This window comes from Phyllobates terribilis, unplaced genomic scaffold, assembly GCF_046119375.1.
Source record: "Phyllobates terribilis strain yellow unplaced genomic scaffold, ASM4611937v1 Scaffold_8__6_contigs__length_399053987, whole genome shotgun sequence".
In the NCBI taxonomy this organism is placed as follows: Eukaryota; Metazoa; Chordata; class Amphibia; order Anura; family Dendrobatidae; genus Phyllobates; species Phyllobates terribilis.
Window position 1 is genome coordinate 122,828,924 of NW_027362768.1, and position 26,968 is coordinate 122,855,891.

Below are 26,968 nucleotides of genomic sequence, written 5' to 3' on the forward strand. Positions count from 1 at the left end.
GTACCCCAGGAGAGTTCCAAATGTGTGTGGGTAGAATATATATCCCATGGGATTAAAATTGAAAAAAGTTGAAACATTTTTTTTTTTGGACTATCATTTTTCCGGCGTTTATTAGCCTTTCTGAGAGGGGAAATATCAGTGAGCGTTTCGATTTCAGTTCCAGAGCTATTTGCCCAATGAGTCCTTGGTATTTAGTCGTTTTGAGACAATTTTCAGAATTTTTTAAAATTTCACTTTTTTGTGAAAATATCCACTAAATGATGGAATAATATGAGTGAGGGTACCACAGGAGAGTTCCAAATGTGTGTGGGTAGAATATATATCTCAAGGGGGTAAAATTGAAAAAAGTTTAAAAAAATTTTTTTTTGGACTTAGTCATTTTTCCGGCGTTTAGCAGACTTTCAGAAAGGGGAAATGTCAGTGAGCGTTCTGATTTCAGTTCCAGAGTGATTCGCCCGATGAGTAGTTAATAATTAGTCGTTTTCAGCCAATTTTCTGAATTTTTGAAAATTTCACTTTTTTGTGAAAATATCCAATAAATAAGGGAATAATATGTGTGAGGGTACCCCAGGAGAGTTCCAAATGTGTGTGGGTAAAATATATATCCCACGGGGGTAAAATTGAAAAAAGTTGAAAAAATTTTTTTTGGGGACTTAGTCATTTTTCCGGCGTTTACCAGACTTTCAGATAGGGGAAATGTCAGTGAGCATTCCGAATTCAGTTCCAGAGCGATTCGCCCGATGAGTCCTTCATATTTAGTCGTTTTCAGACAATTTTCTGAATTTTTGAAAATTTCACTTTTTTTGTGTAAATATTCACTAAATGAGAGAATAATATGTGTGAGGGTACCCCAGGAGAGTTCCAAATGTGTGTGGGTAGAATATATATCCCACGGGGGTAAAATTGAAAAAAGTTGAAAAAAAATTTGTTTTGGACTTAGTCATTTTTCAGGCTTTTATCAGACTTTCAGATAGGGGAAATGTCAGTGAGCGTTCCAATTTCAGTTCCAGAGCGATTCGCCCGATGAGTCCTTCATATTTAGTCGTTTTCAGCCAATTTTCAGAATTTTTGAAAATTTCACTTTTTTGTGAAAATATCCACTAAATGAGGGAATGATATGTGTGAGGGTACGCCAGGAGAGTTCCAAATGTGTGTGGGTAGAATATATATGCACGGGGGTAAAATTGAAAAAAGTTGACAAATTTTTTTGAGGGAATTAGTCATTTTTCCGGCGTTTATCACACTTTCAGATAGGGGAAATGTCAGTGAGCATTCCGATTTCAGTTCCAGAGCGATTCGCCTGATGAGTCCTTCATATTTAGTCGTTTTCAGCAAATTTTCAGAATTTTTGAAAATTTCACTTTTTTGTGAAAATATCCACTAAATGAGGGAATAATTTGTGTGAGGGTACGCCAGGAGAGTTCCAAATGTGTGTGGGTAGAATATATATCCCACGGGGGTAAAATTGAAAAAAGTTGAAAAAAAATTTTTTTGGCCTTAGTCATTTATCCAGCGTTTATCACACTTTCAGATAGGGGAAATGTCAGTGAGCGTTCCGATTTCAGTTCCAGAGCGATTCGCCCGATGAGTTCTTCATATTTAGTCGTTTTCAGCCAATTTTCTGAATTTTTGAAAATTTCACTTTTTTGTGAAAATATCCACTAAATGAGGGAATAATTTGTGTGAGGGTACGCCAGGAGAGTTCCAAATGTGTGTGAGTAGAATATATATCCACGGGGGTAAAATTGAAAAAAGTTGAAAACATTTTTTTTGGGGACTTAGTCATTTTTCCGGCTTTTATCAGACTTTCAGATATAGGAAATGTCAGTGAGCGTTCCGATTTCATTTCCAGTGCGATTCGCCCGATGAGTCCTTCATATTTAGTCGTTTTCAGCCATGTTTCTGAATTTTTGAAAATTTCACTTTTTTGTGAAAATATCCACTAAATGAGGGAATGATATGTGTGAGTGTACCCCATGAGAGTTCCAAATGTGTGTGGGTAGAATATATATCCACGGGGGTAAAATTGAAAAAAGTTTAAAATATTTTTTGAGGGAATTAGTCATTTTTCCGGCGTTTATCACACTTTCAGATAGGGGAAATGTCAGTGAGCATTCCGATTTCAGTTCCAGAGCGATTCGCCTGATGAGTCCTTCATATTTAGTCGTATTCAGACAATTTTCTGAATTTTTGAAAATTTCTCTTTTTTTGTGTAAATATCCACTAAATGAGGGAATAATATGTGTGAGGGTACCCCAGGAGAGTTCCAAATGTGTGTTTGTAGAATATATATCCCACGGGGGTAAAATTGAAAAAATTAGAAAAAAAAATTTGTGAGGACTTAGTCATTTTTCCGGCGTTTATCACACTTTCAGATAGGGGAAATGTCAGTGAGCATTCCGATTTCAGTTCCAGAGCGATTCGCCCGATGAGTCCTTCATATTTAGTCGTTTTCAGACAATTTTCTGAATTTTTGAAAATTTCACCTTTTTTGTGAAAACATCCAATAAATGAGGGAATAATTTGTGTGAGGGTATGCCAGGAGAGTTCCAAATGTGTGTGGGTAGAATATATATCCCACGGGGGTAAAATTGAAAAAAGTTTAAAAAATATTTTTTTGGACTTAGTCATTTTTCCGGCATTTATCACACTTTCAGATAGGGGAAATATTAGTGAGCGTTCCGATTTCAGTTCCAGAGCGATTCGCCCGATGAGTCCTTCATATTTAGTCGTTTTCAGCCAATTTTCAGAATTTTTGGAAATTTCACTTTTTTGTGAAAATATCCACTAAATGAGGGAATAATATGTGTGAGGGTACCCCAGGAGAGTTCCAAATGTATGTGGGTAGAAAATATATCCACGGGGGTAAAATTGAAAAAAGTTGAAAAAAAAAGTTTTTGGACTAAGTCATTTTTCCGGCGTTTATCACACGTTCAGATAGGGGAAATGTCAGTGAGCGTTCCGATTTCAGTTCCAGGGCGATTCGGCCGATGAGTCCTTCATATTTATTCGTTTTCAGGAAATTTTCTGAATTTTTGAAAATTTCACTTTTTTGTGAAAATATCCACTAAATGAGGGAATAATTTGTGTGAGGGTACCCCAGGAGAGTTCCAAATGTGTGTGGGTAGAATATATATCCCACGGGGGTAAAATTGAAAAAAGTTGAAAAAAATTTTTTTTGGACTTAATCATTTTTCCGCCGTTTATCACACTTTCAGATAGGCGAAATGTCAGTGAGCGTTCCGATTTCAGTTCCAGAGCGATTCGCCCGATGAGTCTTTCATATTTAGTCGTTTTCAGACAATTTTCTGAATTTTTGAAAATTTCACTTTTTTCTGAAAATATCCACTAAATGAGGGAATAATTTGTGTGAGGGTACGCCAGGAGAGTTCCAAATGTGTGTGGGTAGAATAAATATCCACGGGGGTAAAATTGAAAAAAGTTGAAAACATTTTTTTTTGGGACTTAGTCATTTTTCCGGCGTTTATCAGACTTTCAGATAGGGGAAATGTCAGTGAGCGTTCCGATTTCAGTTCCAGAGCCATTCGCCCGATGAGTCCTTCATAATTATTCGTTTTCAGCCAATTTTCTGAATTTTTGAAAATTTCACTTTTTTGTGAAAATATCCACTAAATGAGGGAATGATATGTGTGAGGGTACCCCAGGAGAGTTCCAAATGTGTGTGGGTAGAATATATATCCACGGGGGTAAAATTGAAAAAAGTTGAAATTTTTTTTTGAGGGAATTAGTCATTTTTCCAGCGTTTATCACACTTTCAGATAGGGGAAATGTCAGTGAGCGTTCCGATTTCAGTTCCAGAGCGATTCGTCCGATGAGTCCTTCATATTTAGGCGTTTTCAGCCAATTTTCTGAATTTTTGAAAATTTCACTTTTTGTGAAAATATCCACTAAATGAGGGAATAATATGTGTGAGGGTACCCCAGGAGAGTTCCAAATGTGTGTGGGTAGAACATATATCCACAGGGGGTAAAATTGAAAAAAGTTGAAAAAAATTTTTTTTGGGACTTAGACATTTTTCCGTCATTTAACAGACATTCAGATATGGGAAATGTCAGTGAGCATTCCGAATTCAGTTCCAGAGCGATTCGCCCGATGTGTCCTTCATATTTAGTCGTTTTCAGACAATTTTCTGAATTTTTGAAAATTTTACTTTTTTGTGATAATATCCACTAAATGAGGGAATGATATGTGTGAGGGTACCCCAGGAGAGTTCCAAATGTGTGTGGGTAGAATATATATCCACGGGGGTAAAATTGAAAAAAGTTGAAAAATTTTTTTGAGGGAATTAGTCATTTTTCCGGCGTTTATCACACTTTCAGATAGGGGAAATGTCAGTTAGCGTTCCGATTTCAGTTCCAGAGCGATTCGCCCGATGAGTCCTTCATGTTTAGGCATTTTCAACCAATTTTCAGAATTTTTGAAAATTTCACTTTTTTGTGAAAATATCCACTAAATGAGGGAATAATATGTGTGAGGGTACGCCAGGAGAGTTCCAAATGTGTGTGGGTAGAATATATATCCCACGGGGGTAAAATTGAAAAAAGTTGAAAAAATATTTTTTTGGGGACTTAGGCATTTTTCCGTCATTTATCTGACTTTCAGATATGGGAAATGTCAGTGAGCATTCCGAATTCAGTTCCAGAGCGATTCGCCCGATGAGTCCTTCAAATTTAGTCGTATTCAGACAATTTTCTGAATTTTTGAAAATTTCTCTTTTTTTGTGTAAATATTCACTAAATGAGGGAATAATATGTGTGAGGGAACCCCAGGAGAGTTCAAAATGTGTGTGGGTAAAATATATATCCCACGGGGGTAAAATTGAAAAAAGTTGAAAAAAATTTTTTTTGGCCTTAGTCATTTATCACACGTTTATCAGACTTTCAGATAGGTGAAATGTCAGTGAGCGTTCCGATTTCAGTTCCAGAGCGATTCGCCCGGTGAGTCCTTCATATTTAGTCGTTTTCAGCCAATTTTCTGAATTTTTGAAAATTTCACTTTTTTGAGAAAATATCCACTAAATGAGGGAATGATATGTGTGAGGGTACCCCAGGAGAGTTCCAAATGTGTGTGGGTAGAATATATATCCACATGGGTAAAATTGAAAAAAGTTGAAAAATTTTTTTGGGGGGAATTATTAATTTTTTCGGCGTTTATCACACTTTCAGATAGGGGAAATGTCAGTGAGCGTTCCGATTTCAGTTCCAGAGCAATTCGCCCGATGAGTCCTTCATATTTAGGCGTTTTCAGCCAATTTTCTGAATTTTTGAAAATTTCACTTTTTGTGAAAATATCCACTAAATGAGGGAATAATATGTGTGAGGGTACCCCAGGAGAGTTCCAAATGTGTGTTTGTAGAATATATATCCCACGGGGGTAAAATTGAAAAAATTTGAAAAAAAATTTGTGAGGACTAGTGTTGAGCCACTCCCGTAGTGTTCGAGTTCGGTTCGGTTCGTCGAACACCCGTGTGTTCGCCGAACTGTTCGTCGAACTGTTCGTCGAACACCTTCGAACACCGTTAAAACCAATGGCAGGCAAACAAAAACACATAGAAACACATAGAAAACACCTTCAAAGGTGTCCAAAAGCTGACAAACTGCTCAGAAGACACAACTAACACATGGAAAAGTGACAAGTACATATAGTCATGCGAAAAGAAAAGAGGTGGAGGAGTAAAAGGAGGGGGAGACACAGATATAGGCATGTCATGCCCTTCTAAAATCCAAAAAGTGAGAAGCCGAGACGGCCAGTCCGCTCCTGCCCGTGCCACCTCCGTGTCGCCGGGTTTGTGCCAGAGCCGCGGTGAACCCTGACGGCCAGCCCCCCTCTCCCAATACTGGTGCCTGTCCGCTGGTGGGTCGAGAGAGCCCCCCTGTGGTGGAGGCAGCGCTAAGCTTTTTAATTTAAATTGTCCCTCTAATTTGAATGAATACACTTTAAATCCATTTACAAGGATCTATTGGAGGGCAAGTCTTATGCCAGCAGCCGCGTAATTCCAGCTCCAGTAGCGTCCACTAAAGCTGCTGCAGTTAAAAAGCTTTTATAAGGATCGAGCTCGGCTGTCCACCGCAAGGCATCCTAGTGCCAGTCCCAGCCCCTATGCCTTGGGGTGCCTCCTGATGCTCTTCACTAAGTATCCCGTGGTCCCGAAGCATTTCCTTTGAAAAAATTAAGTGTCCAAACTACAGGTGGTGTAGCTTGCTTAACAGCCGGGATAATCCACTGACTAGCAGACACTGCTACTAGGCACAAAGTATTTCCTGGGCTAGATGCAGTTAAAAATTTGTAAGTAGATACTCTCGTTGGATGCTGAGAAAGCATTCCATAGAGTCTCCTGGCACGCCATATATGATTCTCTTAAAAAGCTTGGGGTAGGGGTCTAGGGGACCCTTTTATAGCCAAAATCACGGCCCTGTATCACAATACGTCACCTAGGCTGAAGATAAATGGAACTGTAGCACCGAGGGCTCGGTTGCTACAGACGTATTGCACCTCACCCAGAGGTGTGATATCTCACTCTCAGATAAGGATGGAGTGTGGATCAGGACCCGACACCTGCATGCATTACACCACATTGCCGTGGGGCAGGGCGACCAATATGCCCCTGAGATGGGCACGACAGTCCCTGTCCCTGGCTGGAGTGGGGGGAGGGAACACTGAGGAAGGGGAACCCTGCAGTGCAGGAGCAGGGAGGAAGCAGTTCCTGGGTGCATTGAGAAGGGAGTATAAAAGGTGGGCACCATCTTAGTTCAGTGCAGAGAAGTCTGAGCAGAAGTGGCAGGAAGCAGGGGCTCTGCATGAGCTCTGCTCCGGAGGCGGGCCTAGTAACAGAGGCCCAGGCCTGCAAGAGGGAGAAGGAAGGAAGAGGAGCGGAGAAGGCTCCAGGAACGAGGAATGAAGGGATCCCAGGGGTGCGGACGGGCGAGTCGCCACCGCACGCCCGAATCCACCTGCGTGGAGGGGTCAGGCCAAAGGGGGAGACCGGTCCCCGAACTAGTGGAGGCAGGAAACGACCCTCAGCTAGAAACCGGAGGCTCTGACATTTTATGTGGCGCAGCCCCTTGCTCCACCCGCTAGGAAGGCACCACATAGGGTCAGGGAAACTGGCGCCAAGTTTACCAAGAGGAGGCCCGAGGCAGCCGGACAGAAGTGTTGGTAAGAAAGGCCAGACAAAGGACACACAAAGGGGGTCCTGTGAAGCGCTCCAAAGTTATCTGGGAGTTGTCTGAGCCCCTCACCTGGTGAGCACAGTACGACGTGGGCAGCCGTTACCTGCAGACGTGGTCTGGATAATAAGAACTGTGAGTAAAGGCCCTGAACTGCATCACTGACTCCGTGTCGTTACTGCTGCTGCCCTGCACCATCACCCCCATCCTCCGCATACACTGCCCTGAGGCTATACTCCTCCCGTGGGGAGTTATGCTACGCTCTGCTGCACCCACAACACCAGCCTTAGCGGTCTGCCCTGTAGCGGCGGTTCACTCTGACCGCAATCCACGGGTGGCGTAGTCGGACATTTAAACATCAAAACCACATAAATAGTTCCGCCACTGGTTTGACCGCCCTGAGCCACGGAACCGGATCGCCGCCACGAAGACTACAACCACCAGCATCCACCAAAAAGGGTCCGGCTCCGGGTGTCCCAAGGCCCAGGGGGTGCGTCAGAACATTTTCATCACCTTTCACAATCACCAATGGGACAAGGCAGGGATGTCCTCTGTCCCCTCTCTTATACATCCCAGTGACGGAGCACCTGCTCTCATCAATTCGCCATAACCCCAATATTAGGTGGATTGAGGTGGGAGGCACCGAGTACAAGTGCTCTCTATTTGCTGATCATGTCCTAGTATATATCACTCAATCACATATATCCATCCCTGCTGTTATGGCTGAAATAGATCACTTTGTTACATGGTAAAATTTTAAAATCAATGCAGCGAAGTCTGAGGCCCTCGATGTCTCCCTCCCTAAATCCATATAGGATTCCATCCAGTCCAACTTTCCCTTTGCCTGGCCCTCACAGGGTATCAAATACTTAGGAATTCCTATTCATAGAGACCTCTCCCATCTATGTTATCTTAATTTTGGGCCCTTTATTGAACAATTCCATACAGACCACGGTTGGCAAGTTAGAACTGTAAGATTCACTACGTGAACCACTGGTGTTTTGTGGAAAAGCACATGTACACCGCGTTCCAAATTATTATGCAAAAAGTGTTTAGGAGTGATAAGGGAAGAATTTGTTTGTTTGTCAGTTAAACTCATTGATGGTGATGTGTGTCAGGGCTCTTTATATCACTGTAAGCAATTGCAGACACCTGTGCTAATTAGTTTGGCAGGTGTGTCCAATGAAAGGCAAGACTACTTAAGAAGGCTCTCTCACATTATTAAGCAGCCTACATTTTCTGCCAAAATGGGAAAGAAAAAGGATGTGTCGGCTGCTGAGAAGCAACAAATTGTGGTGTGTTTAGGTCAAGGCATGACTACAATCAACATTGTGCGATGATCAGGATGAAGTGTCTTGGCAATCAAGAAGTATGTAGCTGATTCACAGTACACACGTGTGCGTGCTGATAAGGGCAAATTGAGGACTCTTTCCTACAGGCAATTACGTCAGGTTGAAAGAGCAGCGGCAAAAAAGCCTTGTCATAGCAGCAGACAAGTTTTTGAAGCTGCTTGTGCCTCCAACGTCCCCCGAACAACAAGATGCAGGGTCCTTCAAAGGTTTGCAGCTGTGCATACGCCATCCTGTCGACCTCCTCTATCCACTTCACACAAGCAGAAACGGCTCCAGTGGGCCAAACATTACATGAAGACTGATTTCAAAACTGTTTTGTTCACGGATGAGTGCCGTGCAGCGCTCGATGGTCCAGATGAATGGAGTGGAGGATGGCTGGTTGATGGACACCCCACGCAAACACGGCTACAGCGCCAACAAGGAGGAGGTGGAGTAATGTTTTGGGCTGGAATCATGGGGAGAGAGATTGTCGGCCCCTTTAGGATCCCTGAAGGCGCTAAAGATGAACTCCATAATGTATGTGGATTTTCTCAAACAGCACTTCCTGCCATGGTTCAAGAAGAAGAACCGTGTATTTCACAGCAAGATCATTTTTCTGCATGATAATGCACCATCTCATGCTGCACATAAAACATCTGCATCTCTGGCTGATATGGGCATAAAAGGGGACAAACTTATGGTGTGACCCCCATGCTCCCCTGACCTCTACCCCATTCAGAACCTTTGGAGCATCATTAAAAGGAGTGTCTATGATGGCGGGAGGCAGTTCACATCTAAGCAACAGCTCTGGGAGGGTATTCTGTCCTCATGCAAAACAATTGAAGCAGAAACCATCCAAAACCTGACAAATTCAATGGACGAGAGAGTTCAGAAGCTCCTTTCGAACAAGGGGTCCTATCTGAAAATGTAACATCACCTAGAATAAAGTTTTGAGTTGAAAACTGTTTGATTTCAGTTTCTAACAACCTGCTAATGCTTATAATTTCAAAAATGACCATTTTTTTGGTCTTTATTAAAATGAAAATGTTGATCGAAAAGTTTGGGGGATCTAAGAGTGTGGCAACCCAGTAGTCATGATTACTTCGAATTCTGACAATATGAGGGTCATGCTGCAGGTAGTGCAGCAAGAAGGCACTTATGTGTCTTGCGCATCTCGGAGCCCCAAAATTATTTTCCGGGCTAGATGCAGCTAAAAATTATTTTTAATTTTAAATCTGGTGAAGCTTATTATAGATGGCCTAATAGGATCAGTGCTGCACACTGCTACAAAGCCCAAATTATTTTCCAGTCAAGATACAGATAAACATGATTAGTAATTTGAAAGCTTAAAACGGTTGGTAGGGTGATTTTAACCAATCATCAAGCTTTTACTCTCCCCAGGATGACACAGGGGTAGAAAAGTCGTTTCGGATCCATGATTTGTTCATCTTTATGAACGTGAGTCTGTCTACATTATCAGTGGAGAGCCGCGTGCGCTTATCTGTCAGCACACCACCAGCAGCGCTGAACACACGTTCAGACAGAACGCTGGCTGCGGGGCATGACAAGATCTCCAAGGCGTAAGTGGCTAGCTCCGGCCATTTATCCAGATTGGAAGCCCAAAAAGAGCAAGGGTCCAGTGACACAGTCGTGGCTTCAATGTTTACTTGGAGATACTCCTGTACCATCGTCTCTAGGCGTTGACTATGTGTCAGACTTCTTGTCTCCTGTGGCCTTGCAAAGGATGGGCTAAAAAAGTGGTGAAATGATTCCGCAAAATTGATGTTACCAGCAGATACTGTGGTTCTGTTACGGTTTGAGTGCTGAACACTTGACGGTCCCACGGTTGGCAAGTTGGAACTGTGAGATTCACTACGTGCACCACTGGTATTTTGTGGAAAAGCACATGTAAGATTCTGCAACAGTCTCTGCTGATACTCCTGCATGCGTGCATCCCTTTCTATGGCAGGAATAATTTCTGCAAATTTACTTTTGTACCGGGGATCTAACAGTGTGGCAACCCAGTAGTCAGGATTATTTCTAATTCTCACAATTCGAGGGTCATGTTGCAGGTAGTGCAGCAAGAAGGCACTCATGTGTGTTGCGCATCCAGGAGCACCAAGTCCCTGTTGTGTTGGTGGCGAGGTAACAATCATGCTTCCTTCCTCTGTCCTCTCCCCCCAACCTCGCACAACAGAAATGTGATCAAGGTCTCCCTCATCTGATGAGTCTTCCATCAGTTCGTCCTCCACTTCTTCCTGGGCTCCTGCACCTTCCTCACTAGTTTGGCTGCTACCATGCGCCCTGGTTAAACCATCTCCCCCACCCTCACATGCCTTGGTGCTGCCGACCGTCTGGACCTTGCAGATGTTAGCCCTTCCGCATACAACTCCTCCTCCTCTACTTCCTCCACCTCCTCTTGTGCCACCACCTGACTCCGAATTCTGTTTAACATGTGCTCCAGCATGTAAATCACCGGAATAGTCATGCTGATAATGGCATCGTCAGCACTAAACATCTTCGTCGCCATTTCAAAACTGTGCAGAAGGGTGCATAGGTCCCTGATCTGAGACCACTCCTCCAGCGTGATTTGCCCCACCTCTGAATCTCGTTGGCCCAGGCTATACGTCAGAACGTATTGCACCAGGGCTTGTCGGTGCTGCCACAGTCGCTGCAACATGTGCAGAGTTGAATTCCACCGGGTAGGCACATCGCATTTTAGCCGGTGAAGTGGCAGGCCCAACGACTTCTGTAGAGATGTAAGTCGCTGAGCTGCGGGATGCGAACGGCGGAAGTGAGCACACAGCGACCGTGCCCTCTGCAGAAGGCCATCTAGTCTGGGATAGTGGGCTAAAAATTGCTGGACAACCAGGTTCAACACGTGAGCCATACAAGGCACGTGTGTGACATTGCCCCGGCGAAGGGCCGCACCCAGGTTTGCAGCATTGTCGCATTGGCCTTCCCTGGTTTCAGGTCCAGTGGAGACAACCATTCATGAAATTGGTTCTCCAGAGCTGACCACAACTCCTCAGCTGTGTGACTCACATTTCCCAGACATTTCAATGTAAAAACCGCCTGATGACGTTGAGCCCTACTGCCAGCATAGTAAGGAGGTGTGCAGGATCCCTTCTGCGCAGTTAGAAAGCTTGTGGCATGACCAGACAGGCTTTGGGTGCAGGTGGAAGACCGAGAGGAGGTTGAGGAGGCAGAAGCAGTGGAGGAAAAATGACATAAAGAGGATTGACGCACAACTCGTGGGGACGGCAAGACTTGGACAGCAGCCCCTTGTCCTGCTGTCACCATAGTTACCCAGTGCCCAGTCAGCGACATGTAACGCCCCTGTCCATGCCTACTCGTCCAAGTGTCTGTGGTGAAATGCACCCTGTCACACACAGAGTTTCTCAAAGAAGCGGTGATGTTGTGTGCGACATGCTGGTGGAGCGCAGGCACACCTTTCTTTGAGAAGTAGTGCCGACTGGGCATCTGGTACTGGGGCACTGCGACGGACATAAGGTCTCGAAAATCCTCTGTGTCCACCAGGCGGAAAGGCAGCATTTCTGTAGCCAAGAGCTTGCAGATGGTGAAATTCAACCTCTTAGCTTTCTCATGGCTAGGAGGAAATGGTCTTTTACTTGTCCACATCTGAGGGACCGAGGGCTGGCTATTGTGCTTAGACGGGGTTGATAAGGGTGTCCCCGGCAAACTGCCGGTCTGTGAGGAAGATGCAGGCGGACATGTTAGGTTGCCTTGATCCAAAGGTGGTGCTATCGATGTCGGACAGCGCTCAAGAAGAGCTGGTGTTACCACCTCCAAAGAAAATGATGACCTGCCAATCACGCTGGCTGTTGCGGGTAAAGAGGTGGCAGGTCTGCGCCCCAAAACAGGTGTGACTGCTGTCCCCCCAGTCACAGAGGATGAAGAGGCCGCGGATGCACAAGATATGGCAGACGGTGGTTGGCCCGGCCGGCTAGACCGCATTGTAGCACACTGAGCTTCCCACTGCAACTTATGCTTCATGTCCATGTGCCGGTTCATGCATGAAGTACTCAAACTATGTATTTTTTGGCCTCTACTTAGCTTTTGCTGACAAATGTTACAGATAACACGAGTTGGGTCATCTTTATCGATCTGAAAAAATGCCCAGGCTATGCAAGGCTTAGCACCCATGCGACCTGAAGAGCCACCACGACTTGTGGTGAGAGGCAGAGTTGTGTTTGAGGATGCAGTTGTTGACGTGCTTCCAGTACTACGTCTCTGTCCAGGAAGGCGCAACCTGACCTCGTCGTCACTAGCATCTTCCTCCACCTCCTCTGCTGACCTCATCTCTTGGCTGACTGTGGGTTGACAGTAAGTGGGATCTCCGACCTCATCATCATCACCCTGTGCGTTATCACACCCGTCGTCCTCAGAGCCAACCTGTTCCTGCCCTGACAAAAAACTAAAGTTGTCGCTCCAATCAGGTATTTGAGTCTTATCATCGTCTTCCTCATTGTCTCCACCAACAGGAGTTACAGTTTGGGAATGAGGGTCTACATTATGGTCAGAACCTTCTGCGTCTGGTCCTGGATCCGACTCATAAAGATTCTGGGCATCAGTGCAGATCATTTCCTCGTCTGGATTCACACAAGCGCTGGAGTCGACCTCTGATTCCCAGGCTATAGTATGAGTAAACAGCTCTGCAGACTCAACCATCTGTTCTACCTCATACTCAGACGGGCAGCTGGAGATTTGGGAGCTGTGAGGAAGCAAGTGCGATTTGGGTGACACCTTTGAGGACTGGAGTATTTGTGATGTTGAAGTTGATGTGGAGGAGAGCCCACTTAAAGGAGCACTTGATATCCGTTGAAGCACCTGCTGTTTTTGTGCCTCATCTGGAATTTGTAGCGATTGGCGTGGCCGTAAGAAAGGGATCTTATCACATTGTCCGCTAAAAGAAGTAGACATTTTAGTTTGGCTGGAAGATGGTCTTTCTTCTGCACCTACCCCACAGACACAACCTTTTTTCCCCTTCCCAACACGCCTATTCCCCTTTCCACCAGCAGCAGGCCTTTTTCCACTCATTTTGGTGGTTAACTAATTCACAACTCTGGAGTTGTTTGCACAAAAAAACAATGGATGGTAACCGAGCAGAGCTGAGTGGCCAAACTGTGGTATTAGGCCAAAACTATTGGCTGGGTTAGATGCAGAAAAAAATTATTTTTAATTTGCAACCTGATGGAGGTCAGTATAGATGGACTAATAGACCAAGTCCCACACACCGCTAGAAGCCCAAATATTTTTTCAGAGCTAGATGCAGAAAATTTTTTTATTCAATTTGCAACCTGATGGAGGTCAGTATAGATGGACTAATAGACCAAGTCCCACACACTGCTAGAAGCCCAAATATTTTTTCAGAGCTAGATGCAGAAAAAAATTATTTTTAATTTGCAACCTGATGGAGGTCAGTATAGATGGACTAATAGACCAAGTCCCACACACTGCTAGAAGCCCAAATATTTTTTCAGAGCTAGATGCAGAAAAAAATTATTTTTAATTTGCAACCTGATGGAGGTCAGTATAGATGGACTAATAGAACAAGTCCCACACGCTGCTAGAAGCCCAAATATTTTTTCAGAGCTAAATGAAGAAAAAAATTATTTTTAATTTGCAACCTGATGGAGGTCAGTATAGATGGACTAATAGACCAAGTCCCACACACTGCTAGAAGCCCAAATATTTTTTCAGAGCTAGATGCAGAAAAAAATTATTTTTAATTTGCAACCTGATGGAGGTCAGTATAGATGGACTAATAGACCAAGTCCCACACACCGCTAGAAGCCCAAATATTTTTTCAGAGCTAGATGCAGAAAATTTTTTTATTCAATTTGCAACCTGATGGAGGTCAGTATAGATGGACTAATAGAACAAGTCCCACACACTGCTAGAAGCCCAAATATTTTTTCAGAGCTAAATGAAGAAAAAAATTATTTTTAATTTGCAACCTGATGGAGGTCAGTATAGATGGACTAATAGACCAAGTCCCACACACTGCTAGAAGCCCAAATATTTTTTCAGAGCTAGATGCAGAAAAAAATTATTTTTAATTTGCAACCTGATGGAGGTCAGTATAGATGGACTAATAGACCAAGTCCCACACACCGCTAGAAGCCCAAATATTTTTTCAGAGCTAGATGCAGAAAATTTTTTTATTCAATTTGCAACCTGATGGAGGTCAGTATAGATGGACTAATAGACCAAGTCCCACACACTGCTAGAAGCCCAAATATTTTTTCAGAGCTAGATGCAGAAAAAAATTATTTTTAATTTGCAACCTGATGGAGGTCAGTATAGATGGACTAATAGACCAAGTCCCACACACTGCTAGAAGCCCAAATATTTTTTCAGAGCTAGATGCAGAAAAAAATTATTTTTAATTTGCAACCTGATGGAGGTCAGTATAGATGGACTAATAGAACAAGTCCCACACGCTGCTAGAAGCCCAAATATTTTTTCAGAGATAAATGAAGAAAAAAATTATTTTTAATTTGCAACCTGATGGAGGTCAGTATAGATGGACTAATAGACCAAGTCCCACACACTGCTAGAAGCCCAAATATTTTTTCAGAGCTAGATGCAGAAAAAAATGATTTTTAATTTGCAACCTGATGGAGGTCAGTATAGATGGACTAATAGACCAAGTCCCACACACCGCTAGAAGCCCAAATATTTTTTCAGAGCTAGATGCAGAAAAAAATTATATTCAGTTTGCAACCTGATGGAGGTCAGTATAGATGGACTAATAGAATGATGCTATGCCCAAAAGATTTTACTTCACTAGGTGCAGTAAAAAAATTGGTATTCTATACACAGGTGGTATATCTTGCAACACAGATAGGCTACTCCACTGACTAACACACTCTGCAATAGGCCAAAAAGGATTAGCTTTGCTAGATTCAGCCAAATGCTGTGAAAAAAACTTGCACAGCACTGGCACAGACCTGCCTGGCAAAAACTGATAGGAACTGATGTAACCTAGTCCTGAAAAGGACTCCAATTACAATTAGTCTTTACTCCCACAATCTATCTATTTAAGAGCACAGACCTGCCTGATAAAAGTCGTAGGAAATGCTGTAACCTAGTCCTTAAAAGGACTGCAATCACAACTATTCCCTACTCCCAAGCTATCTGTATATTTGTGCGAAAATTGGCTTGAAATTAACAAGGTATAGCGCACACAGCAACAGCGGTGCCGTCTAACACGCAGCTGCAGCAGTGAGAAAATGGTGGCGACGGGGAAAATGGCTTGGTCTTATAGGGCAAGGACATGTGACATACACTGCCAATCACACATGCCCTTGCTTGTGTGAAAAAAAGCACTTTGCTCCGTGTGTGCGCTGCTGATAGGCTGACAGATTGCACCTCCCCACTGCAAATGCGGGAAAGAGAAAAAAAAATGGAGATCTTCATTGTTCCTGCAGAGATCCATCCCCTGCCCCTCCCCCCGCCCCGCTGTACACTCAAACTGCGTATTAACATTAATTTTCATCATTACTGATAAAAAATCCAGTTATGATTTTGGTGCACGAACAGTTATCGAACATAACCTCGAACAGCCGAATTTTTCTCAAATTGTTCGTGTTCGCCGACCGGCTCGAACACCGCCCAAAACAGCTCGAATTTGAGATTGGCGAACAGTTCGAGTAGAACAACGCTCATCTCTAGTGAGGACTTAGTCATTTTTCCGGCGTTTATCACACTTTCAGATAGGGGAAATGTCAGTGAGCATTCCGATTTCAGTTCCAGAGCGATTCGCCCGATGAGTCCTTCATATTTAGTCGTTTTCAGACAATTTTCTGAATTTTTGAAAATTTCACCTTTTTTGTGAAAATATCCAATAAATGAGGGAATAATTTGTGTGAGGGTACGCCAGGAGAGTTCCAAATGTGTGTGGGTAGAATATATATCCCACGGGGGTAAAATTGAAAAAAGTTGAAAAAATATTTTTTTGGACTTAGTCATTTTTCCGGCGTTTATCACACTTTCAGATAGGGGAAATGTCAGTGAGCGTTCCGATTTCAGTTCCAGAGCGATTCGCCCGATGAGTCCTTCATATTTAGTCGTTTTCAGCCAATTTTCAGAATTTTTGGAAATTTCACTTTTTTGTGAAAATATCCACTAAATGAGGGAATAATATGTGTGAGGGTACCCCAGGAGAGTTCCAAATGTATGTGGGTAGAATAAATATCCCACGGGGATAAAATTGAAAAAAGTTGAAAAAAAATTTGTTTTGGACTTAGTTATTTTTCCGGCCTTTATCAGACTTTCAGATAGGGGAAATGTCAGTGAGTGTTCCGATTTCAGTTCCAGAGCGATTCGCCCGATGAGTCCTTCATATTTAGTCGTTTTCAGCCAATTTTCTGAATTTTTGAAAATTTCACCTCTTTTGTGAAAATATCCAATAAATGAGGGAATAATTTGTGTGAGGGTACGCCAGGAGAGTTCCAAATGTGTGTGGGTGGAATATATATCCCACGGGGGTAAAATTGAAAAAACTTGAAAAAATATTTTTTTGGACTTAGTCATTTTTCCGGTGTTTATCACACTTTCAGATAGGGGAAATGTCAGTGAGCGTTCCGATTTCAGTTCCAGAGCGATTTGTCCGATGAGTCCTTCATATTTAGGCGTTTTCAACCAATTTTCAGAATTTTTGAAAATTTCACTTTTTGTGAAAATATCCACTAAATGAGGGAATAATATGTGTGAGGGTACGCCAGGAGAGTTCCAAATGTGTGTGGGTAGAATATATATCCCACGGGGGTAAAATTGAAAAAAGTTGAAAATTTTTTTTGAGGGAATTAGTCATTTTTCCGGCGTTTATCACACTTTCAGATAGGGGAAATGTCAGTGAGCGTTCCGATTTCAGTTCCAGAGCGATTCACCCGATGAGTCCTTCATATTTAGTCGTTTTCAGCCAATTTTCTGAATTTTTGAAAATTTCACTTTTTTGTGAAAATATCCACTAAATGAGGGAATAATTTGTGTGAGGGTACCCCAGGAGAGTTCCAAATGTGTGTGGGTAGAATATGTATCCACGGGGGTAAAATTGAAAAAAGTTGAACATTTTTTTTGAGGGAATTAGTCATTTTTCCGGCGTTTATCACACTTTCAGATAGGGGAAATGTCAGTGAGCGTTCCGATTTCAATTCCAGAGCGATTCACCCGATGAGTCCTTCATATTTAGTCGTTTTCAGCCAATTTTCTGAATTTTTGGAAATTTCACTTTTTTGTGAAAATATCCACTAAATGAGGGAATAATTTGTGTGAGGGTACCCCAGGAGAGTTCCAAATGTGTGTGGGTAGAATATGTATCCACGGGGGTAAAATTGAAAAAAGTTGAACATTTTTTTTGAGGGAATTAGTCATTTTTCCGGCGTTTATCACACTTTCAGATAGGGGAAATGTCAGTGAGCGTTCCGATTTCAGTTCCAGAGCGATTCACCCGATGAGTCCTTCATATTTAGTCGTTTTCAGCCAATTTTCTGAATTTTTGAAAATTTCACTTTTTTGTGAAAATATCCACTAAATGAGGGAATAATTTGTGTGAGGGTACCCCAGGAGAGTTCCAAATGTGTGTGGGTAGAATATATATCCCACGGGGGTAAAATTGAAAAAAGTTGAAAAAATATTTTTTTGGACTTAGTCATTTTTCCGGCGTTTATCACACTTTCAGATAGGGGAAATGTCAGTGAGCGTTCCGATTTCAGTTCCAGAGCGATTCGCCCGATGAGTCCTTCATATTTAGTCGTTTTCAGCCAATTTTCAGAATTTTTGGAAATTTCACTTTTTTCTGAAAATATCCACTAAATGAGGGAATAATATGTGTGAGGGTACCCCAGGAGAGTTCCAAATGTGTGTGGGTAGAATATATATCCACAGGGGGTAAAATTGAAAAAAGTTGAAAAAATTTTTTTTGGGGACTTAGACATTTTTCCGTCATTTATCAGACTTTCAGATATGGGAAATGTCAGTGATCATTCCGAATTCAGTTCCAGAGCGATTCGCCCGATGTGTCCTTCATATTTAGTCGTTTTCAGACAATTTTCTGAATTTTTGAAAATTTCACTTTTTTGTGAAAATGTCCCCTAAATGAGGGAATGATATGTGTGAGGGTACCCCAGGAGAGTTCCAAATGTGTGTGGGTAGAATATATATCCACGGGGGTAAAATTGAAAAAAGTTGAAAAATTTTTTTGAGGGAATTAGTCATTTTTCCGGTGTTTATCACACTTTCAGATAGGGGAAATGTCAGTGAGCGTTCCGATTTCAGTTCCAGAGCGATTTGTCCGATGAGTCCTTCATATTTAGGCGTTTTCAACCAATTTTCAGAATTTTTGAAAATTTCACTTTTTGTGAAAATATCCACTAAATGAGGGAATAATATGTGTGAGGGTACGCCAGGAGAGTTCCAAATGTGTGTGGGTAGAATATATATCCCACGGGGGTGGGGGTAAAATTGAAAAAAGTTGAAAAAATATTTTTTTGGACTTAGTCATTTTTCCGGCGTTTATCACACTTTCAGATAGGGGAAATGTCAGTGAGCGTTCCGATTTCAGTTCCAGAGCGATTCGCCCGATGAGTCCTTCATATTTAGTCGTTTTCAGCCAATTTTCAGAATTTTTGGAAATTTCACTTTTTTGTGAAAATATCCACTAAATGAGGGAATAATATGTGTGAGGGTACCCCAGGAGAGTTCCAAATGTGTGTGGGTAGAATATATATCCAAAGGGGGTAAAATTGAAAAAAGTTGAAAAAATTTTTTTTGGGGACTTAGACATTTTTCCGTCATTTATCAGACTTTCAGATATGGGAAATGTCAGTGAGCATTCCGAATTCAGTTCCAGAGCGATTCACCCGATGTGTCCTTCATATTTAGTCGTTTTCAGACAATTTTCTGAATTTTTGAAAATTTCACTTTTTTGTGAAAATATCCACTAAATGAGGGAATGATATGTGTGAGGGTACCCCAGGAGAGTTCCAAATGTGTGTTGGTAGAATATATATCCACGGGGGTAAAATTGAAAAAAGTTGAAAAATTTTTTTGAGGGAATTAGTCATTTTTCCGGTGTTTATCACACTTTCAGATAGGGGAAATGTCAGTGAGCGTTCCGATTTCAGTTCCAGAGCGATTTGTCCGATGAGTCCTTCATATTTAGGCGTTTTCAGCCAATTTTCTGAATTTTTGAAAATTTCACTTTTTGTGAAAATATCCACTAAATGAGGGAATAATATGTGTGAGGGTACCCCAGGAGAGTTCCAAATGTGTGTTTGTAGAATATATATACTACGGGGGTAAAATTGAAAAAATTTGAAAAAAAAATTTGTGAGGACTTAGTCATTTTTCCGGCGTTTATCACACTTTCAGATAGGGGAAATGTCAGTGAGCATTTCGATTTCAGTTCCAGAGCGATTTGCCCGATGAGTCCTTCATATTTAGTCGTTTTCAGACAATTTTCAGAATTTTTGAAAATTTCACCTTTTTTGTGAAAATATCCAATAAATGAGGGAATAATTTGTGTGAGGGTACGCCAGGAGAGTTCCAAATGTGTGTGGGTAGAATATATATCCCACGGGGGTAAAATTGAAAAAAGTTGAAAAAATATTTTTTTGGACTTAGTCATTTTTCCGGCCTTTATCAGACTTTCAGATAGGGGAAATGTCAGTGAGCATTCCGATTTCAGTTCCAGAGCGATTCGCCCGATGAGTCCTTCATATTTAGTCGTTTTCAGCCAATTTTCTGAATTTTTGAAAATTTCACTTTTTTGTGAAAATATCCACTAAATGAGGGAATAACATGTGCGAGGGTACCCCAGGAGAGTTCCAATTGTGTGAGGGTAGAATATATATCATACGGGGTTAAATTGAAAAAAAATTTTTTTGGACTTAGTAATTTTTCCGGCGTTTATCAGACTTTCAGATAGGGGAAATGTCAGTGAGCGTTCCGATTTCAGTTCCAGAGCGATTCGCCCGATGAGTCCTTCATATTTAGTAGTTTTCAGCCAATTTTCAGAATTTTTGGAAATTTCACTTTTTTGTGAAAATATCCACTAAATGAGGGAATAATATGTGTGAGGGTACCCCAGGAGAGTTCCAAATGTATGTGGGTAGAATAAATATCCCACGGGGATAAAATTGAAAAAAGTTGAAAAAAAATTTGTTTTGGACTTAGTTATTTTCCGGCCTTTATCAGACTTTCAGATAGGGGAAATGTCAGTGAGTGTTCCGATTTCAGTTCCAGAGCGATTCGCCCGATGAGTCCTTCATATTTAGTCGTTTTCAGCCAATTTTCTGAATTTTTGAAAATTTCACCTCTTTTGTGAAAATATCCAATAAATGAGGGAATAATTTGTGTGAGGGTACGCCAGGAGAGTTCCAAATGTGTGTGGGTGGAATATATATCCCACGGGGGTAAAATTGAAAAAACTTGAAAAAATATTTTTTTGGACTTAGTCATTTTTCCGGTGTTTATCAGACTTTCAGATAGGGGAAATGTCAGTGAGTGTTCCGATTTCAGTTCCAGAGCGATTCGCCCGATGAGTCCTTCATATTTAGTCGTTTTCAGCCAATTTTCTGAATTTTTGAAAATTTCACTTTTTTGTGAAAATATCCACTAAATGAGGGAATGATATGTGTGAGGGTACCCCAGGAGAGTTCCAAATGTGTGTGGGTAGAATATATATCCACGGGGGTAAAATTGAAAAAAGTTGAAAATTTTTTTTGAGGGAATTAGTCATTTTTCCGGTGTTTATCACACTTTCAGATAGGGGAAATGTCAGTGAGCGTTCCGATTTCAGTTCCAGAGCGATTTGTCCGATGAGTCCTTCATATTTAGGCGTTTTCAACCAATTTTCAGAATTTTTGAAAATTTCACTTTTTGTGAAAATATCCACTAAATGAGGGAATAATATGTGTGAGGGTACGCCAGGAGAGTTCCAAATGTGTGTGGGTAGAATATATATCCCACGGGGGTAAAATTGAAAAAAGTTGAAAATTTTTTTTGAGGGAATTAGTCATTTTTCCGGCGTTTATCACACTTTCAGATAGGGGAAATGTCAGTGAGCGTTCCGATTTCAGTTCCAGAGTGATTCACCCGATGAGTCCTTCATATTTAGTCGTTTTCAGCCAATTTTCTGAATTTTTGAAAATTTCACTTTTTTGTGAAAATATCCACTAAATGAGGGAATAATTTGTGTGAGGGTACCCCAGTAGAGTTCCAAATGTGTGTGGGTAGAATATATATCCACGGGGGTAAAATTGAAAAAAGTTGAAAATTTTTTTTGAGGGAATTAGTCATTTTTCCGGTGTTTATCACACTTTCAGATAGGGGAAATGTCAGTGAGCATTCCGATTTCAGTTCCAGAGCGATTTGTCCGATGAGTCCTTCATATTTAGGCGTTTTCAACCAATTTTCAGAATTTTTGAAAATTTTACTTTTTGTGAAAATATCCACTAAATGAGGGAATAATATGTGTGAGGGTACCCCAGGAGAGTTCCAAATGTGTGTTTGTAGAATATATATCCCACGGGGGTAAAATTGAAAAAATTTGAAAAAAAAATTTGTGAGGACTTAGTCATTTTTCCGGCGTTTATCACACTTTCAGATAGGGGAAATGTCAGTGAGCGTTCCGATTTCAGTTCCAGAGCGATTCACCCGATGAGTCCTTCATATTTAGTCGTTTTCAGCCAATTTTCTGAATTTTTGAAAATTTCACTTTTTTGTGAAAATATCCACTAAATGAGGGAATAATTTGTGTGAGGGTACCCCAGGAGAGTTCCAAATGTGTGTGGGTAGAATATATATCCCACGGGGGTAAAATTGAAAAAAGTTGAAAAAATATTTTTTTGGACTTAGTCATTTTTCCGGCGTTTATCACACTTTCAGATAGGGGAAATGTCAGTGAGCGTTCCGATTTCAGTTCCAGAGCGATTCGCCCGATGAGTCCTTCATATTTAGTCGTTTTCAGCCAATTTTCAGAATTTTTGGAAATTTCACTTTTTTGTGAAAATATCCACTAAATGAGGGAATAATATGTGTGAGGGTACCCCAGGAGAGTTCCAAATGTGTGTGGGTAGAATATATATCCACAGGGGGTAAAATTGAAAAAAGTTGAAAAAATTTTTTTTGGGGACTTAGACATTTTTCCGTCATTTATCAGACTTTCAGATATGGGAAATGTCAGTGAGCATTCCGAATTCAGTTCCAGAGCGATTCGCCCGATGTGTCCTTCATATTTAGTCGTTTTCAGACAATTTTCTGAATTTTTGAAAATTTCACTTTTTTGTGAAAATATCCACTAAATGAGGGAATGATATGTGTGAGGGTACCCCAGGAGAGTTCCAAATGTGTGTGGGTAGAATATATATCCACGGGGGTAAAATTGAAAAAAGTTGAAAAATTTTTTTGAGGGAATTAGTCATTTTTCCGGCGTTTATCACACTTTCAGATAGGGGAAATGTCAGTGAGCGTTCCGATTTCAGTTCCAGAGCGATTTGTCCGATGAGTCCTTCATATTTAGGCGTTTTTAACCAATTTTCAGAATTTTTGAAAATTTCACTTTTTGTGAAAATATCCACTAAATGAGGGAATAATATGTGTGAGGGTACGCCAGGAGAGTTCCAAATGTGTGTGGGTAGAATATATATCCACGTGGGTAAAATTGAAAAAAGTTGAAAATTTTTTTGGGGGGAAATTAGTTATTTTTTCGGCGTTTATCACACTTTCAGATAGGGGAAATGTCAGTGAGCGTTCCGACTTCAGTTCCAGAGCAATTCGCCCGATGAGTCCTTCATATTTAGGCGTTTTCAGACAATTTTCTGAATTTTTGAAAATTTCACTTTTTTGTGAAAATATCCACTAAATGAGGGAATAATATGTGTGAGGGTACCCCAGGAGAGTTCCAAATGTGTGTTTGTAGAATATATATCCTACGGGGGTAAAATTGAAAAAATTTGAAAAAAAAATTTGTGAGGACTTAGTAATTTTTCCGGCGTTTATCAGACTTTCAGATAGGGGAATTGTCAGTGAGCGTTCCGATTTCAGTTCCAGAGCGATTCGCCCGATGAGTCCTTCATATTTAGTCGTTTTCAGACAATTTTCAGAATTTTTGAAAATTTCACCTTTTTTGTGAAAATATCCAATAAATGAGGGAATAATTTGTGTGAGGGTACGCCAGGAGAGTTCCAAATGTGTGTGGGTAGAATATATATCCCACGGGGGAAAATTGAAAAAAGTTGAAAAAATATTTTTTTGGACTTAGTCATTTTTCCGGCCTTTATCAGACTTTCAGATAGGGGAAATGTCAGTGAGCATTCCGATTTCAGTTCCAGAGCGATTCGCCCGATGAGTCCTTCATATTTAGTCGTTTTCAGCCAATTTTCTGAATTTTTGAAAATTTCACTTTTTTGTGAAAATATCCACTAAATGAGGGAATAACATGTGCGAGGGTACCCCAGGAGAGTTCCAATTGTGTGAGGGTAGAATATATATCCCACGGGGTTAAATTGAAAAAAAATTTTTTTGGACTTAGTAATTTTTCCGGCGTTTATCAGACTTTCAGATAGGGGAAATGTCAGTGAGCGTTCCGATTTCAGTTCCAGAGCGATTCGCCCGATGAGTCCTTCATATTTAGTCGTTTTCAGACAATTTTCAGAATTTTTGGAAATTTCACTTTTTTGTGAAAATATCCACTAAATGAGGGAATAATATGTGTGAGGGTACCCCAGGAGAGTTCCAAATGTATGTGGGTAGAATAAATATCCCACGGGGATAAAATTGAAAAATGTTGAAAAAAAATTTGTTTTGGACTTAGTTATTTTTCCGGCCTTTATCAGACTTTCAGATAGGGGAAATGTCAGTGAGTGTTCCGATTTCAGTTCCAGAGCGATTCGCCCGATGAGTCCTTCATATTTAGTCGTTTTCAGCCAATTTTCTGAATTTTTGAAAATTTCACCTCTTTTGTGAAAATATCCAATAAATGAGGGAATAATTTGTGTGAGGGTACGCCAGGAGAGTTCCAAATGTGTGTGGGTGGAATATATATCCCACGGGGGTAAAATTGAAAAAACTTGAAAAAATATTTTTTTGGACTTAGTCATTTTTCCGGCGTTTATCAGACTTTCAGATAGGGGAAATGTCAGTGAGTGTTCCGATTTCAGTTCCAGAGCGATTCGCCCGATGAGTCCTTCATATTTAGTCGTTTTCAGCCAATTTTCTGAATTTTTGAAAATTTCACTTTTTTGTGAAAATATCCACTAAATGAGGGAATGATATGTGTGAGGGTACCCCAGGAGAGTTCCAAATGTGTGTGGGTAGAATATATATCCACGGGGGTAAAATTGAAAAAAGTTGAAAATTTTTTTTGAGGGAATTAGTCATTTTTCCGGTGTTTATCACACTTTCAGATAGGGGAAATGTCAGTGAGCGTTCCGATTCAGTTCCAGAGCGATTTGTCCGATGAGTCCTTCATATTTAGGCGTTTTCAACCAATTTTCAGAATTTTTGAAAATTTCACTTTTTGTGAAAATATCCACTAAATGAGGGAATAATATGTGTGAGGGTACGCCAGGAGAGTTCCAAATGTGTGTGGGTAGAATATATATCCACGTGGGTAAAATTGAAAAAAGTTGAACATTTTTTCGGGGGGAAATTAGTTATTTTTTCGGCGTTTATCACACTTTCAGATAGGGGAAATGTCAGTGAGCGTTCCGACTTCAGTTCCAGAGCAATTCGCCCGATGAGTCCTTCATATTTAGGCGTTTTCAGACAATTTTCTGAATTTTTGAAAATTTCACTTTTTTGTGAAAATATCCACTAAATGAGGGAATAATATGTGTGAGGGTACCCCAGGAGAGTTCCAAATGTGTGTTTGTAGAATATATATCCTACGGGGGTAAAATTGAAAAAATTTGAAAAAAAAATTTGTGAGGACTTAGTAATTTTTCCGGCGTTTATCAGACTTTCAGATAGGGGAAATGTCAGTGAGCGTTCCGATTTCAGTTCCAGAGCGATTCGCCCGATGAGTCCTTCATATTTAGTCGTTTTCAGACAATTTTCAGAATTTTTGAAAATTTCACCTTTTTTGTGAAAATATCCAATAAATGAGGGAATAATTTGTGTGAGGGTACGCCAGGAGAGTTCCAAATGTGTGTGGGTAGAATATATATCCCACGGGGGTAAAATTGAAAAAAGTTGAAAAAATATTTTTTTGGACTTAGTCATTTTTCCGGCCTTTATCAGACTTTCAGATAGGGGAAATGTCAGTGAGCATTCCGATTTCAGTTCCAGAGCGATTCGCCCGATGAGTCCTTCATATTTAGTCGTTTTCAGCCAATTTTCTGAATTTTTGAAAATTTCACTTTTTTGTGAAAATATCCACTAAATGAGGGAATAACATGTGCGAGGGTACCCCAGGAGAGTTCCAATTGTGTGAGGGTAGAATATATATCCCACGGGGTTAAATTGAAAAAAAATTTTTTTGGACTTAGTAATTTTTCCGGCGTTTATCAGACTTTCAGATAGGGGAAATGTCAGTGAGCGTTCCGATTTCAGTTCCAGAGCGATTCGCCCGATGAGTCCTTCATATTTAGTCGTTTTCAGACAATTTTCAGAATTTTTGGAAATTTCACTTTTTTGTGAAAATATCCACTAAATGAGGGAATAATATGTGTGAGGGTACCCCAGGAGAGTTCCAAATGTATGTGGGTAGAATAAATATCCCACGGGGATAAAATTGAAAAATGTTGAAAAAAAATTTGTTTTGGACTTAGTTATTTTTCCGGCCTTTATCAGACTTTCAGATAGGGGAAATGTCAGTGAGTGTTCCGATTTCAGTTCCAGAGCGATTCGCCCGATGAGTCCTTCATATTTAGTCGTTTTCAGCCAATTTTCTGAATTTTTGAAAATTTCACCTCTTTTGTGAAAATATCCAATAAATGAGGGAATAATTTGTGTGAGGGTACGCCAGGAGAGTTCCAAATGTGTGTGGGTGGAATATATATCCCACGGGGGTAAAATTGAAAAAACTTGAAAAAATATTTTTTGGGACTTAGTCATTTTTCCGGCGTTTATCAGACTTTCAGATAGGGGAAATGTCAGTGAGTGTTCCGATTTCAGTTCCAGAGCGATTCGCCCGATGAGTCCTTCATATTTAGTCGTTTTCAGCCAATTTTCTGAATTTTTGAAAATTTCACTTTTTTGTGAAAATATCCACTAAATGAGGGAATGATATGTGTGAGGGTACCCCAGGAGAGTTCCAAATGTGTGTGGGTAGAATATATATCCAAAGGGGGTAAAATTGAAAAAAGTTGAAAATTTTTTTTGAGGGAATTAGTCATTTTTCCGGTGTTTATCACAATTTCAGATAGGGGAAATGTCAGTGAGCGTTCCGATTCAGTTCCAGAGCGATTTGTCCGATGA